Source organism: Gobio gobio, assembly GCF_949357685.1.
Source record: "Gobio gobio genome assembly, chromosome: 7".
Classification (NCBI taxonomy): domain Eukaryota; kingdom Metazoa; phylum Chordata; class Actinopteri; order Cypriniformes; family Gobionidae; genus Gobio; species Gobio gobio.
The window spans coordinates 46,875,254-46,890,296 of record NC_137103.1 but is presented as its reverse complement, the minus strand read 5'-3'; the positions used below and the strand labels follow the sequence as shown (position 1 = coordinate 46,890,296).

The 15,043-nt window shown below is 36.4% G+C and overlaps 1 protein-coding gene across 2 annotated transcripts in view; it reads left to right on the top strand.

Moving 5' to 3' along the window:
• cwc22 (CWC22 spliceosome associated protein homolog) overlaps positions 1-15,043 on the top strand; it is a 63,500-nt gene that overhangs the window by 38,406 nt on the left and 10,051 nt on the right. The gene's annotated exons all lie outside the window — the stretch shown is intronic.

Sequence of the window (15,043 nt, the reverse complement as noted above, 5' to 3'; positions counted from 1 at the left end):
GCATTTTAGCGTTGGTGTCTGTGATTTACAGTTTTGGCAATTGCAGCTTTTTCATGGATGTTGGCTTTCTAAAGATCTCTGTGGTCTGTTTTTGTGGAAACGCAGTCTTCAAGGTGGAATGGATATTGAGTTTTGCTGTCACTTTTTTTTGTTCACATCTGTCTTATCTGTCTGTCTGGCTGTCTGTCTGTCTTCTCTAGCTGACTATGGATTAGAGCCCGACCGATAAAGGATTTTTAAGGCCGATACCGATACAAATATTTGGTCACTTAAAAATCCGATATTCCGATATATCAGCCGATATATATAAAAAATAAAAAAATAAAATAACAGAAACGCGTAAAAAAACACAAACAGATTTCCCTTATACATCAGTTATTTGTAGTTATTCATGATCCCTCAGCCTCTCTAAAATAATATGATAATGCAGTTTAAAAATAAACTTGTTTGTTTTATTGTTACAACAGAACAGAGGAACATAAAATATATTAAAGTTCTGATAAATAAAATGTATAAAAATACAAACTTAAGATATGAAACTTAAAGTCGTTTGGACGAAAACACAATAGGCTAACAAAAACAAAAAATCAAAGTTACCAGTATTAATAGATGTGGTAAGCTTTATAAATATAACTTTTAGCAAGACTGGAAAAAAAAATATTCAGTTAAGTTCTAGAAGTTCTGATAAATAACAACAGCAAAACATAAACTATATACAGTATAAATATGAGCCACCTTATAATTACAATGTCAACTTGCTTATCCCTTTACATGCACTTTTAATTCTATCCATCAAGCTACCACAAACCATTTTCAATCATCATTTGCTGCCTGCCTTCTAAAATCTACTAACGTTACTGATGATGACTCGTGTAATCCATTATTTGACTCGTTAATGCGGCGTCTGAACGAAGTCACGCACTTTCGTTCACTCTTCATGAGCCTAACTTACGATTTACAATGCAGAGACTGGAACTACAAATATACTAGTTATAAATACAGTAATCATTACTTTATTTAGGCAGAATAAGTTTGTTGTGTTTTTCAAGGCGCATTAATGTTAGCGGTCTCCCACTGATAGCCATGGCATTAGCTAGCTTTGTGGTTAGCGTCTATGATAAGTTATAATTTAGAAATATGTATACTTTTTCAAAATAACGGGCAGGGGAGAGATGATGCGTCTCATGATGTCAAACTGTCAGACTATTAAAGAAATACATTTTATTCAGTCACATTGTCCGAGGTAAAATAAGTCAGTCAACTGTAACCTAGCGTAATTACCAGCTCTCTTGGCTTACATGTAACAGCAAAACTGGACTTGGCAGTTACAAATTGTGTCATGTTATTTGAGTTAAGAGAACTGATGGGGATGTTCTTTTAACTGTTATTCAATTCAAGCAATGTATGTCTCGTTGCCAACTTACATGCATTTCGCGGATGATCTGTGTTGTGAATGCAGCGCTCAGAGCGCTGAAGCTCAGCATGACTCTGCTGGATCAGCTGGTGGTGTTGCCAGCCGGTACGTTGTAGAGCGCCCTCTGGTGGACAAACTATGAAACACCAACACTCAATGTGTTTGAGAGGTGTTTCGTCCGGTTTTTTTATTTTTAAAAAAATATTCATTTATCGGCCATCATAAATGCCGATACCGATAGTTTGGAAAAAGCCTAATATCGGCCGATAATATCGGCCCGCCGATATATCGGTCGGGCTCTACTATGGATAAATTAAGAATCACAATCTTTTTTGTTTACAATAGAGATCACAATTCAATTACATCTATTTTGACAGTATCAATTGCTGCAGTCTATTTAAAATGTTTAATCAGTTTGATTGCATGATTCAATGACTCACTCATAAGTACTTCACTTGTTTCATAACTGGATGAATTTTGAATGAATCTCTTGAATGAATGATTCAATGACACGCATACATTTTTCAACATTCACTTGTCGCCACCTACTGGCGTAAAGATGTAATCGATACAATCGTTATTTGGAGCGCCAAATTACTTTCAAAAGGTGATTTGCTCTTTTTTGATCGCTACCGTAGACATCAGTGTTTTTGGCCCAACTGGGAATACTGTAGTGATAATATGAATATTTGTAACGCAGAAATAACGATATGTGGTTGAAAAGAGTTTGTGATGCTGTTTCATACCTGTACTTGAAAATTGCTGTATAGAGCTGAATGTTCCGGCGTGAAAAAACAAAACAAATGTGGGCTAATGTAAGCAAAACAGAGACTGAAAAAGTAAAAAAAATACATATACATTTTATGTATATATCAGGCAAAAAGTGTATAAATTATTCGTTTTTTAAAGTAACACTGTCCAACAGCGACACCAGCAGATAAAGTTACAGCAGGAGTTTGTGTCTCTCTGGCCTTCTCTTGTTTAAATTGTTACTGCCTCTAGTTATTATTTTGGAATAAATGTTCAAATGCTTAAAAACACTAACCTTATGAGATTTATACTTGGTTTTTTAATAAAATGAACATTTAATTTGATGGTATAGTTAATGAGTACAAAAATAATTGTATTTGGTTTCTCTTTTTTTATGTATTCTTTATTTAACTAGTAAAATGTGGCAACATTAAGGCTCGGTTTCACAGACAGGGCATAGACTAAGCCAGGATTAGGCCTTAGTTCAATTAGGGTATTTAAGTAGCTTTTATAAATGTGCCTTAGAAAACAACATTTCTGGTGAGCATCTTGAGACAAAACAATGACACTGACATATTTTAAAATAGATCCGTGCAAGTTGCTTTCAGTTAAAACAGCTCAAACATGCGTTTTAGTCTGGGATTGGCTTAAGCTTTGTCTGTGAAACCGGGGGAAAAAGTGTATGGGACTTGAATTAAAAACATACAAGCAAATAGTAAATAAAGAGGAATAATTAAACCTATTACAAGGAACAGTCATAGAGTGCTTTCAGTAAGTGTGCTTTAATTATCCAGGCAAGAGCAGTGTGATTTTGTTTTTAATTTATAATTTTTTTTTCTTTCCTTTTTTTTTTCTCTTTCACAGTTTTACTGCAGTTTGATTACTGATCCCATCATAGACCACGGGGGATCTAATAGGCTGCATTCACACTAATGCACAGATCTATTTTTAAATATCAGATGTTTTGTTCTGTCGGTTAAATCCCTTAACAGATTTAACTGACTTGTTTACATTAATTTCACATCATAAAATCGTTTTGAGATGCGAGTGCATTTAACCACTTACACAGAGTTGCGCAGAGCCGCGAGCCCTCTTCACAAAGGACCTGAGCATTTGAAAGCAGCCGTCTGTCATTAAGTGAGTTTCTTCTATTGAAAATATTGTCCTATATTCCAAACGGGACAGATTTTTTTTTTTTTCTAGCTGCAATGGAGCAATATTATGTTTCTTCTGTTTAATGAAAAAAAATGACTCCTTCATTTCAGAACAAATACAGTAATATCGGGTTATTTATCAAATGTCATCAAAAGTCTGAAGACTATTGAGATGGATGTTCTTTTTAGCTATATATATTCAGGCCTTACTCTGAACAAACTGGTTTTCTTGGCTCCCAGCCTGTTAATCAGTCCTTTTGACCTTTTAAGAGAGATTAGGATGACAACCTGATTCAATCCCTTGGGTCCACTCTGCCGCCTTATTCCAAATATGGACTGTCTTGTTTAGCTGGTGCAGTACAGATAAGTCTGTATGTTGTCCCCAGAGCATATATGTAATGTCAACAACATTCACAGCAGGGATCATTTGTGTTTTTTGCCCCTTTTTGAAATGACTTCCACTAAGATGATCTGTATCAAATAAAATGGGATTGTAAGATGTCCTGAAATAGAATAGAGTTACCCCCTTACCCCCACCACCACATCTGCTGCTTTTGGCCATTTGAGAAAAGAGCCAGTGAGGTGCACAAAATGGAAACATTGTGTCTGTAGGCCTAAGGGAGATTGTGTAACAGGGGTAGCATCCTACAAATGTCTTCTTTATCGCTTCGCTCCAGCCCTCCACACAGGCTCAGGAGCAGGTCAGGGGGGAGAGAGGCATCTACTCACTCCCCAGCATACAAACATATGTCAGCTGTGGTGTGGGTGACATCACTACAGCCTCCTACTCTCATATCCAAATCTGGGATATTTTTTTTTTCTGTTTTTGCCAAGAGCTCAGTTTTTCACTTCCCTTGCCAATATTTTATATTGTTGGTTGCACCAATAAGGATTAATCTTAAATCTAGTTTAAATCAAGGTTTATCTAATAATTCTGTAACTTTAAACCTTGTTTAAAAATAAGCAGGTCTACGTTTAAACCCTCATTTTTATCCTGGATTTAATTTATATTTAAGTAACTTTAATCTTGTTGCTCCATAACTTTAAATCTCAATTAGGGATTAACTTTAAATTAACAGGTGAGGAGGTTTAAATAAAGTAAAGTGTACCTACAATTAAAATACATGGCTGATTGAACAAACACAGAAACAGTGGGTGTGTGTAGTCAGGTCTCAGAGAGGTGTTTATTACCAATAAAAATGAAAAATAAAGCGCATTAAGTGGGCAGAGTGTGACGGCCGTGGCCGCCTGTAAACTTACGCCTGCTATCGAGTCTGGGATGCGGATCCGTCCCTCATCTCGGTGTCGTAAAAAGAAAAGAAGATATTTATCATTTAACGGCAGCGGTTATGATGAGTTGAGCGCCAATGATCGTTGCCGCGAATCGCCACGGTCTTTCTACGTAGAAGTTTATAAAGACAACTGACATTTTACAAGTTTATTTCCTTTATCAGCAAGAGCTGCTAGTGTCAGAGAGTGAGAGAGAGAGTTTCTGGTGGTCAATAAAGAAGGAAATGCAATATTAACATTGTTGTGGTTTAATTACAATAGCGAATCCATCAAGGCGGTGAAAATGAATCGTAAATGGAGGTTTTAATCTGAGGTTAGAATTCTAATATCTGATTTGTTAATCTGTGTTTAAAATTAAGTGGTGCAACACAACTCGATTTTAAAATAAAGCCTGAATCAACAAATCCTAGATTAGCTTTAGCTTAATTTAACCTTATTGATGCAACCCACCCTTAGACTTTAAATATTTGGCATGAACACTCCCATCTATTTATTTATTGACTTATTAGCTTTAGGGGTGTAACGGTACACAAAACTGACGGTTCGGTACGTACCTCGGTTTTGAAGTCATGGTTCGGTATGGATTCGGTACAGCAGTTTTACAAAATTGCTTTTTATTAACAGTGCTTTAATGAAAAAAAATTGTGTCTGTCCTTAAATTAATTCAGTTATAACTAAAAGTTTCTTAAAGATAATGCTGTAAACTATATAGGGAGCCCTTACTTGCATATTGCTATTAAAGACTAACAACAGAGCCCAAACTATTAGCCTAAATTCAGTTGCTATTTGTTTTTAGATATAATAATCAACACTCATAAGCTTCACATATGGCAGTAGTTGCATTAGCTTCTTAATCTAATTATTATTATTCGTTGTTGAAATAATAATTTAGTGTCTGTAATTTTCATGACAGGTGTATTTAAACATAAATTAAATAAACAAGACATCACTAACAGGCTAAGTAGTATATAATATATATTAAGGATGCACGATATATCGGCAACATATCGTTATCGGCCGATAAATGATTAGTTTTGATGTTATCGTTATCGGTCCAATAAGAAAATTTGACCGATATAGTCAAGCCGATAGATAATGTATTATTTCCTTCAGCTGAGACGGACGCGCTGTCCACCATGATGGGTTTGAATTGCTCTAAATATGTTTGGAATCACTTCGAAAAGGAAAAGACAGTTATGTGCAACATGTGCAGCGCAAGTCTTCTATAATCTACATAAAATGATAATGAGAATAGAATAGGCTGTAAAAGAGCGTTGTGTTTCAGCGCGTTTGTTGAGGGAAGAGCGCGCCCACGGAGTTACACCTTCATGACGAGCACAGTCAAGTTCGCTTGTGCATTCACAGCCTTTTGTGCCATTGTAAGTTGTAATATTATATTTATTATTATTCTGTGTATGTAATATCATATAGGATGCGTTTGGTTGAGTTAATAAACGATGCAGTAAAGCACTTCATTGTACCGGTCTTTAGCTTCAGCGCGCGCCCACGGAGTTACACCTTCATGACGAGCACAGTCATGTTTGCTTGTGCATTCACAGCCTTTTGTGCCATTGTAAGTTGTAATATTATATTTATTATTTTGTGTATATAATCCCATATAGGATGCGTTTGGTTGAGTTAATTAACGATGCAGTAAAGCACTTCATTGTACCGGCGCGCGCATTTCAAACAGAAATGCACAGTATTAATAACTACTGGGACTGTCCTATACATAACACTGCAATGAGAATATTTCTGTTATAAAACGTAGTGAATTCTCTGGGTTTAGTTGTTTTTCAGCGCGCTGTTGTGGGAAGCGTCAACAACGCATTCTGACCAGCACAGTCAAGTTCGCTTGTGCATTCGCGTCATTTTAAGCATATGTAAGTCGTAATATTACGTTTTTGTAGTATAAACATCTGATTAAAGTCATATAGGATGTGTTTCGTTAAGTCAATAACCCGCAGTGCTTCACTGTACCGGTGATCATCTTCAGTTTCAGCACGCTCTCAAACAGGGGAAGAGCATCCACAGGAGTTATAACCCTTCACCTATGCGTGATTTTGTGCTAATATAAGTTGTAATATTATATTTATTTTGTATAAATATCTGATTGTTCTCATATATGATGCGTTTAGTTGTTAATTAAACTTCTAAGCGCTTCAGTTTATGGTTGTTCGTTCATTCTCTCCAGCTTCAGCGCGCTCTCAAACAGCAACATTATTCCTAATAGACTAGACTAATATTACAGATGTTTACTATTACTGTAATATTAAACATTTTTTTTTTTCAAAAACACAGAAGCATTATTTTTTATAATTAGCACTTTTATTGTTCTCGTATCATTTCCATCAACAATATGGTTTGATTAAAACCATTTCTTTATCGTCTGTGCGGAGGTTATTTCATGCACTTGCATTCTGATTCTTTATTATGCAGCCTAAGTAATGCTGTTCAATTACTTGTTTGCATTATTTAGTAGGGGTGTAACGATTCATCTACTACATCGATGTATCGATTTATTTTCCTACGATCTAACTACATCGATCTGTGCTCGGCAAGTTGGCCTTCCGGACGACATATATCGATCTAACATCGTTTTAAAAGGTAATCAATCGATTGTATCGATCATAGGAAATAACGCATTGGATTTAAGCACGTCAGACTTTAAATGGATGTTTTTTCTTAGCACTTTTAATAATAAAGGCGTTAAACGTTACTCGATTCAGTCTGCCTATCTGTGACATCATCGCCACGCACGCACCAGCAGCAGCGCTAAGAAAACAAAACAGCATGGCGGATGGCAGAGGAGAAGCCAACGAGCGAGAAATTATCAAGTCACCAGGAGAAAGAGCTAAGTTAGTAACGTGTTACCTGTACTTTCAACCCTTGCTAAATGTTACCTGTGCATTCCTGGCACCAGTGTGCCAGCAGAGCGAGTTTTTAGTACTGCTGGTGATATAGTGAACACACAGAGAAGAGTTCTGCGGTCAGATCATGTTGATATTTTTGAAAAAGAAATATGTAGAGTCATTGAAGAGTAGTTGGTTACATTTTATCTTTTGTTAAATATTGTTTGTTTATTAAACTGAGAGTAGTAGCAGGTTCAGCCAGTTTATTCAAACTGAAGAAATGTTGGTTGCACTTTATTTTTGATATTAATATTGTATTTGTATTATTTTAATGTTGAAAAACAACAGCAAAAGTAACAGGTACACCTACTATTAATTAAACCTGGAGAGAAGTTAGTTGCACTTTATTTTTGATATTAATATTGTAATATTATTATGTTGGATAACAAAAGCAGAAGTAGCAGGTTAACCTACTGTTGAAATGTTGGTTGCACTTACTGTGCTTTTATTGAATATGTATTGAATATTGAAAATGAGAGCAGAAAAGGTTAACTTCCTGTTAATTCAACCTAAACTGTTGGTTGCACTTTATTCAAATAAAATTTGAATGCATTTGCCATTAATTGTTGTTTACTTGTTTGTTTATATCCATAATTAATTGATACCTGATTCCCTTACAAGAAACAACTGGAATCTAGGAAACTTTACCTGCACTGACCAGTATCCAGATATTTATTTCAGTCACACAATTTTTGGCTAAAAAGTTACTGAATCGATTTCAGGTCACTGAATCGTTTCGGATCGTATCGTTCTAAATTAACCAAAATCGTCCTTGAATCGTATCGACAACCTCAAATCGTGATACGAATCGAATCGTTGTTAAAACGAATCGTTACACCCCTATTATTTAGGTATATTATTTTTATTTTTTAGACAATATAATTTTTGGTAACATTTTACAAATAAGGTCTCATTTTATTAATGCATTAACTATCATGAACAAACAGAGAGCAATAACCTTTGTTTCTTTTAGTAATAAAATGTTTGTGTTTTGTAACAGTCCATTCACAGTTCATACCTAATGTTAAAAGACACAACTTTGGGTCTGAATATGTTGACATTAACATGAACTAAAATTAATAAATCCTGTTGAAGTATTGTTCATTCATTGTTGGTTAACTAATACTAACAAAAATTAAACCTTATTGTAAAGTGTTAAAAAAAAAAATGTTGGCCATAGGAGTGTAAAATTAATTTGAAAAGGTAAGGAATCTCACACTGGTTCAAATAGGCTACTGTAGTGTATAGGTTTGATTTATGTTGAAGTGTTTGGGACATGGCTTTTAATGGTGAGCCTTTTGTTTTTGTAATCAGGCTCTCAGAGTTTATTAAAATTTGTATTTAGATTTATCGGCCAATATATCGGTTATCGGCTTTCAAATATTAAGAGTTATCGGTATCGGCCAAAATGTTCATATCGGTGCATCCCTAATATATATATATAGGCTAATATAATGAATATATAGGCTAATATAGTGCATGTATTCAGTGAAAGAGTTGATTTCTCTAGTGAGCTAACAGCTGTGGACACTGAATAACTTCTGAGGTAAACGTGATTCTACATGACATTGTTTACAAGCTGTCTTATTGTCTTTCCGCGGTTGAAACACCGATGGAGTTGTAATGTATCCTCAACATACCTTAAGAGATATTAATTTATGTTTATTCTTTAGGAAGAGATGAGCCCCGTGCGCTGCCGCTTGAAGTTGAACTGATACACGCCTATCAGTCACGTCACCTTAAAGAGCGAAGTGTGTTCTGCACTTTAAACAAGCCGACTGTTAACTGTTAAAGATTACATTCATAACCGTCCAGTACACGCGTGCACCGAACTGAAAGCCCTGTTCCGAAACGGTTCAATACGAATATGTGTACCATTACACCCCTAATTAGCTTAAATCCAACATTATCAGCACAATAAAAATGTTTAATTGTATAATGAAACCAGGGTAAATTAAGGAGGAAAAAATATAGGATCTAGTTTAAATCTTTTTATTATTATATACGATACAGGATTTTCCTAAAAAAAAAAAATCTCTCTTCCCCAACAAGAGAGCCATAAAGGAATATTCCAAAAAATAAAACAAAATAAAAGAAATACAAGTCAGTCCACATATTCACACAGTCTTAATCCTTACATATTTACAGAATACATATACACATACATATATATACACATATATGATCATTCATACAAACACACATGTTCTATAAATGAGCTATATTACATGAGTAGCAGTGCGATATGGCTGTATATCAGCACGGCTGTGATTTGACCGTAGGCACGAGGCCGCAGGCAATCACAGCGTGATGATATACAGCCATATAGGAGTCAGCTTTTTTGTGCAGAACTACATCCTTCCGCCATGGATTCACGGTTGCATTTTAAATCGCAACTTTAACCTGAATAATCACAATTAGATATTTTCCCCAAGTTTTTTTTTCATTCACAATTGAATGTTTATACATTTATATTCAGACGTGTATTCATACTATATACTTATTTGACTATTTTTCTGTTGAAAGATTTTATATATATATATTTAGAATATTGTCAAAAATTCTTTTAATGAGATTTTTTTGTTGCCGATTTCTGTACATTGTTAACACCGAAACAAAACTTTAAGCAGATTGACATTGCTGTTTCATTAAGCTGATAATGCAGCCTATAAGTGAATTAAATCAAGAATCAATACATGTATAAATGATTACCTCATTGCAAGGAAGTGCTTGTGTTTGCCAGTTTGTTGGTGGTGGGTCGTTCTCAGATCTCTCTCTGAAGCCAGAACTGGCAGAACATGGCTCCCATCCAGACCTACCACAGTCCTCTGCGTCATCACACATACACACACACATACACACACACACACACACACACACACACACACACACACCTGAGCCTGGCTTAAACCCCCCAGTGTATGTGCAACATGAGGAAACACGTCAACTACTCTGGTTTCCTTAACATCACTGTTTGATAAATAAGTTATTATTGGAACTAGACATCTGAAACTGGGAATTTGAAGGTTTGGCTGGGGTTTCATTCAGCCAATTAAGTGTACACTTTTATAGACATCTCAATGACATTAACATATAATGTAACATAAAACATATAATTTTGGCCTGATTTGATATGTCAGCCTGATTTCTTTTCAGTAGTGTGATTGATGTTCTGTGGGGTATTTGTCTTTAAAGGCCTTTAATGAGATGCAACAAACGCAGTCCCTCGCTTAGAGCGCGTTTTAACATTGCGGTACGAGCTGTCGCTGTTTTTCTTTCACACATACGGGTTCACGTCCTTGGAACCCACTGCGCTTTGTCCCTCCTGAGTTGTCGTACCAGAATAAACCGTCCTTGAGTCTTTGGTTTTTGCAGTTTCTGCCCAGTGATCTGGCTTTGCTCCTAAATGCAGGGTTTCCACAGTCATGGAAAACCTAGAAATATAAGGGAATTTTAAAACGGTTTTCCAGGCCTGCAAAAGTCATGGAATAAGCAAGTCTTGTATGGCATGGAAATGTATGGAGTAAATATACTTTTTTTTAAATTTAAAAGAAAATCTTGATTTTCTTTGTTTCGAAATATTGTACAGCTGTGAGTGAATCATTCTTTTGAGTTAGTTAAACTGGTCACAATTAGTGAATTTGATTTTATTTTCATGTATTCATTTTTATTCTAGTGGACATTCATGGATGTAAGAAACTCTGTTACGCAAAACACCCCATTTGCCCAAACTTCATAGCTGTAATTCCAAGCTGGACATTTGTGGTGAACGTTTTCTGTCATTATTAAGACAAACTGTTCTGTTTTACGAAAATCCCTCTAGATGAGGTCATTAGCTTATGCATGTCTTAAAGATTGCTATAAAAAGGTGGAATGTGGCTTTAAAATCCGTACAGCTGCTGCTGATTGGCAGGTGTTTCTGTTAGGGTGGAGATTGTTTATAGTCTGCAGCAAGAAGTCTACCACATGTTTGGTTTCCAGTTTCCACACATTGACAACAACATTACAAAGACGAAGACCGACATAGAACTCGTTTGGAATTGGAACTTCCATCATTCCCAAAGTTCTACACATCCTTTGCCCCTTGTGCATTTAATACCGGTTTGTCCAATTTGTTGGTTGTATTCATCAGTTATCATTGATAATATTACTTAACTGTCACTTTTGATCAATTTAAATCTTACCGACCCCAAACTTTTTCAGTCTTTTCAGTTAACTTCTAGAAAACATGGGTTGTAAAAACTAGGAAGCCTCATTATTATTCACATCACATTAAATGTGCTGTCTACTCTGCCTAAGGTCCATGAAGCTGAGATGATTCACTGTTATTCAGCCTTCAGTTTATAGGGATCATTTAATACTTCACCCTCGGAAAAGTGAAGGCCAAAGCCTGGCATGTGAAAATATAAATGGTTTAAACTTGCTGTGTAGATGTTTACATTGAAATGTCGAGGGCAGAAAGGATGGAAATTATGAGACTGGCTGTAATGTTTTCAATGTCATCACATAGAAGTTTTCACTTCAAAGGATGATTGTAAAATGTTTCATAGTGCACACTTTCGACGAGGTTTAAGTGGAAATTAGCAAAGGCAATGACAGTTGATGCGGAGCAGCCGCTGTCTGGCAGTGGAGTTGATGGCGCGATTATTAGTCTTGTGAGCAATAAACACATCACAAGTGCGGAATGAATCATGGGACTTCACAGATGGGCTGTTCATTATTCAGCCACATTTCTGCCTCCGCCCGCCTCAGCCACATGGAGTACAAAACGTATGGATTGAGTGCATCGAGCTGAATCACAACTGCGTTCAGTTAGCGGATAGATAATTCAGCATGAGACGCTAATCGAATGATGATTCATTTCACAAAGAGCTGCTGCTGCTGCCATTGCCTTTGCCACTGAGTGACATGGATGAACGTTCATTTTGTTTATGTGGGATGTCTTGTATTTATAACTAGCTTCACTCTTCCGCCGGAACTCGACTTTCGTACGGCCGTTCCCGGAAGCCAGTGATTATAGTTAATAAAGTTATAAATATGGACATTTTTCTTACAAAAACGCATCGCTTCGCTTAAGATGACCTTTATTAACCCCTTTGGAGCTGTGTGGACTTTTGAAAAAATGGACTTTTATGATGGATGAATGCACTTTTTTTGGGCTTCAAAATCTATGGTACCATTCACTCCCATTATAAAGCTTGAAAGAGCCAGGATATTTATTAATATAACTTTTTGTCTGGCTGAAAGAAGAAAGTCATATACATATAGGATGGCTTGAGGGTGAGTAAATGATGGGATAATTTGTATTTATTATTTTTGCGTGAACTAACCTCACCCTTTCTGAGTAAAAGTATTTATTTCCACAAAAAAAAATGTACTGACCACTGAAGTCTTTAAATCCCTAACATGCCGAATGAGCTCTAATTAAATGGTCCCACTTTATATTAGGTGGCCTTAACTACTATGTACTTACATCAAAAAATATATTGTATTGTAAAACACTTTTGCTGATATTGAGGTGGGATACGGGTAAAGTTAAGGACAGGTGTGGTGGTATGGGTAAGTTTAAGGGTAGGGTTAGGTGTTAGGGAAGTGTCAACAGTGTAATTATAAGTGTAACTCCAGAAATTAATTACAGATATACAGATTACTTGCAGGTCATTTTTAAAATGTAAGTGCAATGTAAAAACATATATGTACACAATAAGTGCATTGTATCAAATTATTAATTTAAATGTTAGTACATGATAGTTAAGGCCACTTTATATAAAGTGGGTCCAATTAAACCAAAACCAATTTCACAAATGTTCAATACCACACCAACATTTAGTAAAAGTTAAGCTGCAAAGTGGAAATTCTTTTGGCAGAAAAATGTGTGCGTATATTCATATATTCGTGTTTTAAAGAAGTCATGGGTACCAAATTGAGGTGTTAATACTGATACCATTGGAAAAACTGGTATCATTATTGTTTTTCTTGATGGATCGACATGGTACCAGTGTGCCTGTGCTTTTGACATTTTATGAGATGGCATACAATATTTATTCAGCATGTGCAGAGTATATTCCACACCCGATACGGGGGTAATATAAAATACATTTCTCTTGCACATTGCTCTTCACCTGAACTTTCAGTCCTTGGAGTTATTGATTCAATGGTTCCTCCAACTTGTTCTTTACATTACATGAAAACTCAGGCCGTACTCATCCACACAGAAAGAAGGTCATCGTGCCGAGCCCACTGCACTTTGGGAATGCTGCTCCGCGTCTGGCTGAGTTCACTCAATGTCCCACGTGCACCAACGATTCAGTCGAGCCGTTTTTTTTTTGTGAGGTTTCAGTTGGGTTTTAGCAACAGAAGTGATAAGTTTTATTTTTTTGCTCTCAATATAGAAGTTTTATTGTGTTGTGGATATACTGGCGGTAAGTGGTTATTGATTGTCTGGATGTGAGTCTGGGTTTCAGTCCTTGTGCTGTTTGTTCGATCTGACAGCTCTGCCAATTTTTCTTCAGAGGAAATGAAATAGGCTGGCGTGATTTTGAAGTGACTTCAAATGGTTAAAGCCATTTATGTTTCTTTATGTTCTTCATGTTCTGCCGCTTTAATAAAAATTAATGGCATTTCATCATTTCTCTTCCATCAGTCTTAGCAGAGCAGATGGCTGGTCATCTGTGGCTACAGTCTTGCTGTGCACGATTACAGATTTCACATCACGGACGCTCTCCTGCGCTCTCTTCATCTCATATCACTCTTCAAGAATTACTAGTCTGTCCTGAGGGAAAAACTTCTATCAGCTTCGTGTCAATCACAATCCGTCCATCATTCTGTACTTCCTCTAGCTATAATGTATCCAAGCAGCCAAAGCAGAGTGTAGTGGGATGAGATGTTGCCCTTACAGTGAGGGCATGCGGGAGCTCGACTGTGCCGCAGGTGCTAAAGAGAGAAGTGCTAAAATGGCTGTTTCGAGCATGTAATCCCTATGGTTTGCTGTGTGGGTAGGATCGCCGCAAAGGGTCACTATGGGTTTTCGGCCCTTCGGGCTGAAAAGATTTACCTGACATCTCCCTTGATAGAATCTCTCAAGTTCCACCTTGGTATTTTCTACTTGAGGCAATGGGGATGATGCTAATGAGTGAATCAGGGAGTGGTTCACCAATGCCGAAGCCTGGATTTTTGCTCCTGCTTGGTCTGCTGCGCAGTAATGCTGCCAGTGCCATAGAACAGTTTAATTAGCAGGGATTTCCCTGTTCATACACGAGGAACAGGTATTAGCTGAGTCAGAGAACCGTAGCCGTATTTCTTCTAGCACTGGAAGCTTTGCTGACAACTGTATTACCAAATTTTGAGGCTTAAAGAAAGAGTTTACTGAAAAACTGTCATTGTTTACTCTTCCTCTGTTCGGAAGTTTGGAGTCAGTATGGTTTTCTTTTTTCAAAGAAATGTAAACTTTTGCTCAGCAATGATGCATTAAATTGTGACAGTAAAACTTTTGCATGGTTACCAAAAGTTTCTGTTTCAAATAT